This window comes from Colobus angolensis, unplaced genomic scaffold (genome assembly GCF_000951035.1).
Source record: "Colobus angolensis palliatus isolate OR3802 unplaced genomic scaffold, Cang.pa_1.0 Scaffold102, whole genome shotgun sequence".
NCBI classification, from domain to species: Eukaryota; Metazoa; Chordata; class Mammalia; order Primates; family Cercopithecidae; genus Colobus; species Colobus angolensis.
Window position 1 is genome coordinate 3,420,159 of NW_012111142.1, and position 4,212 is coordinate 3,424,370.

A 4,212-nucleotide genomic window follows, 5' to 3' on the forward strand; every position below is an offset into this window, starting at 1 on the left:
AAAAATTAGCTGGGCATAGTGGTGCACACCTGTAATCCCAGCTACTTGGGAGGCTGAGGCAGGAGAATGGCGTGAACTCAGGAGGCAGAGGTTGCAGGGAGCTGAGATCGGGCCACTGCACTCCAGCCTTGGCGAGCGAGACTCCATCTCCAAAAAAAAAAAAAGTGAAAGACATTTGTAACAGACAGATTTAAAATACGAAGCATGAAAATAATTAAAATACCTCAATGCAGACATGATGCATTCCTCCAGCCTCATTTTTCTGCAGAAAACCTGCAACTGGACTGTCACTTCCCAATGAATGAAGCAGTTCCATCTTGGTATTTCCCAGTTGACAGAAACAATGATTCATATTTACTGGTAACAGTTAAAGGAAGCAGTATATTCAGAATCACATGCTATTCTCTGCATTTCGCAGGGGGTCAGTGAATGTGACAATGAAACAACACATACTTCTTAAAGCAGGCAATTTTCTCTACCTGTACCCAATTTTTGTCTTATATTTTGTAATAAGTTCACTAAACGTATAACCACACAGTACTCTTTTAATGTGCATTTTACTTGAATCATTATCTCACCTAAGGAAAATATCTACATGTTGGGGAAAAACAAGTAAAGATCAAGAGGGTATTTAAATTATGAGGATTTCCTCTGAGACCAGATTTTTAAGACAGTTGTATAATTTTGAAGGATTAGAGGCAGAACTGCCTCTAAATGTGAAGAAACCTCCTTTCACTCAGTAACTGAAGAAGGCTGCAAGGTCTTTTTCTCATGTATAACACTGCTTTCTGATTTCCCAAAACACAGGAATTTAAGAGCCAGATTCCTCTCGGAAGGAAAATTATACACATGTATGAGGTTTAAACATAATCCTGTAAAAATATATCATTTAATAAAAGATGTGAAATAGCAAAATAAATACATATTTAAACAAGTTGTTAGATCTTAATGAAAAACACTTTTAACAGTATCTAGTATCACAGAGCATCAGCTAACAAAAAAAATGCTCCTTATCTGAAATTTTTGATAGCAAGAAAATTAAGATGACACTATTTCATCTTATTTAAGATCATAAATTTGACACATCATAAGTCAGTAGAGGGCAAAATTCAGCCTAAGATGGTCTTCTGCTATGCTGCAGTCTATATCACTTAAGTATCCAAAGACTCTCATTCCCAATAGCTGAATATATATACCCCAGTTCTGTGGACTCATTGTTACCATGTAATCCAAGTGGATTACAACCCGGTACACAAATACATAAATGTACAATTGAAACTAAATTGTAAAAAAAGAATACCTAATGCTTTCTAGATGTAATGTGCTCTGATATTTTCTATTTTATTTCAGTTTTTAAAAAATACTGGTACTACTCACTAAGCACCTAACTTGCAGATTTGTTGTGAAGATTAGACAGTTGGTGTAAAAAAATAAATACACTGCCAGACAGTAGGTGCACAATAAATTCAGGCCATTCTTTTTGTTAATGACACAAAATGCTAACAACCAGCTGAGTATGGTGGCTCACGCCTGTAACCCAACACTCTGGGAGGCTGAGGTGGGCAGATCACTTGAGGTCAGGAGTTCCAGACCAGCCTGGCCAATATGGTGAAACCCCATCTCTACTAAAAACACAAAAATTACCTGGGCATGGTCACACATGCCTGTAGTCCCAGCTACACAGGAGGCTGAGGCACCAGAATTATCTGAACCCAGAAGGCAGGTTGCAGTGAGCCGAGATCGCACCACTGCACTCCAGCCTGAGTGACAAAGCGAGACTCTGTCTCAAAAAACCAAACCAAAACAAAAGCCACTAACAACCAACAAAATCATTGACCAAGCTACTCTTCCCTTCTTGGTATTTCTACTGTGTGTGCAATTTGCAATGAAAGTTCAATATAGAATCTATTTGTATTTTTAAAAATTGTATTTCTTGCAATCTAATAAATGAAAAAAAGAAAAGAACTGTAGATAGGGTCAGCGAACTTCAGCGTAATACGCACACTAAGTAGTTTTGGTAGCTGGGTGCTGCGGTGGCTCACACCTGTAATCCTAGCACTTTGGAAGGCTGAGGTGGAAGAATTCCTTGAGACCAGGAGTTCAAGATCAGCCTGGGCAACAAAGCAACACTGTCTCTACAAAAAAAAAAAAAAAAAATTAGCCAGGCATGGTGGCAGACACCTGTGGTCCCAGCTACTTGGGAGGCTGAGGTGAGAATATCAGTTAGGCCCGGGAGGTGGAGGTTGTACTGAGCTGTGATCATGGCACTGCACTCTAGTCTGGACGACAGTGAGACCTTGTTTCAAAACAAACAAACAAACAAAAAGAAGCAGTTTCATCTATGAAACTTAAAATGATGCAAATATTGAGTTCAGATGTTTCTGAATTCTTCTTGACGCTGTCACTTCTGTAAAAGACAGGTCAGCTGGAGGTTCCTTGATAGGCATCCTAGCATCAAATACGGAACATACAGAAATGTTAGAGGAACAAATTACAGGATGTCCAAGTGAAGTGAACTTGTCTATCCCATGCTTTAGTGATATTCATAACCTCTGGCCCTGAAACAGAAGTTCAGGCAATTCACATTATAGGAAACCTCATTGTAGTCGATTTTTCTCCGTAACTTCCTTATCATTTGGCTCTAAGTGTGAGGAGAAAACAGTTTACTAGAATGACTGCTTCTTTTTCCTTTCAAGAGAAAACAAAATCTCTTTCATATGTTAGAAAGATAACAATGTCTTCACATATTGTAAAAATTAAGACTTTGAGGCTATATAGATTTATCTTATCTCAAGACATGTGAACTGTTTTGAGAAAGAAAATATCACTTTTTATTGTCTTTAGTTGGCTCCTAAAGCATAATTCTAGGAACAGGACAGAAAAAAATACAGTGATCTCAGTCAGAATTAAAAAATTCAGCTTCTTTAAAATGAAGGGTTGGGTGTGGTGGCTCATGTCTATAATCTCAACACTTTGGGAGGTTGAGAGAGGAGGACTGCTTGAACCCAAGGGTTCCGGACCAGCCTGGGCAACATAGTGAGATCCTATCTCTACAAAAAATAAGGCAAATTATCCAGGCATGGTGGCACGTGCCTGTAGTCCCGGCTGCTCAGAAGGCTGGGGTAGCAGGATAGCTTGAGCCTGGGAAGTCCAGGTGCACTGAGTCATGATTGCACCACTGCCTGGACAACAGAGTGAGACCTGTCTCAAAAATACAAAAACAGCTAGGCACGGTGGTTGGCACCTGTAATCCCAGCACTTTGGGAGGCCAAGGCAGGAGGATTGCTTGAGCCCAGGAGTTTGAGGCCAGCCTGTGTGACAGTGAGACTGTGTCTCAAAAAAATCCCACTAAAATTAAAAAGTCAAAAATATAAAAAAGAGATAAGGGTACAAAAATGGCCAACAAGCATCCAAGATACTCAACATTAGTCATTAGGTATATTAGTCCGTTCTCTCATTGCTATAAAGAATTACCTGAGACAGGGTAACTTATAGAGAAAAGAGGTTTAATTGGCTGATGGTTTCACAGGCTGTACAGGAAGCATGGGTTGGGAGGCCTCAGGAAACTGACAACCATGGTGGAAGGCAAAGAGGAGTCAATGTCTTACATGGCTGGAGTAGTAGGAAGAGAGTGAAGTGAGAGGGATCACACTTTTAAACAACCAGACCTTGTGAGAACTCACTATCAGGAGAATAGCAAGGGGGAAATTGCCAAAAAGTTCCTCAAAAAGTTAAACAGTTCTCCCAAGACCCAGCAATTCCATTCCTACATACCCCTGAGTAATTAAGAATAAGAACTCAAACAAGAACTTGTATGCTAATGTTCATGGCAGCAGGATTTCTGATAGCCAAACAAGTGAAATATTACTCACTTCCATACAACGGAACGTTATCTGGATATGAAGTACTGTCACATGCTACAACATGAACATCAAAAACATTATGTCAAACGATAGAACCACACATAAAAGGTCATATATGATATGATTCCATTTATACAAAATATCTAGAATAGGTAATATAGAGACAGAAAGCAGAATAGTGGTTGCCAAGGGCTAGAGGGAGGAGGGAACGGGAAGTAATTGCTTAGTATGTATGGGGTTTCCTTTTGGGGTGATTAAAATGTTTTTTTTTGGCCGGGCGCGGTGGCTCACGCCTGTAATCCCAGCACTTTGGGAGGCCGAGGCGGGCGGATCACAAGGTCAGGAGACC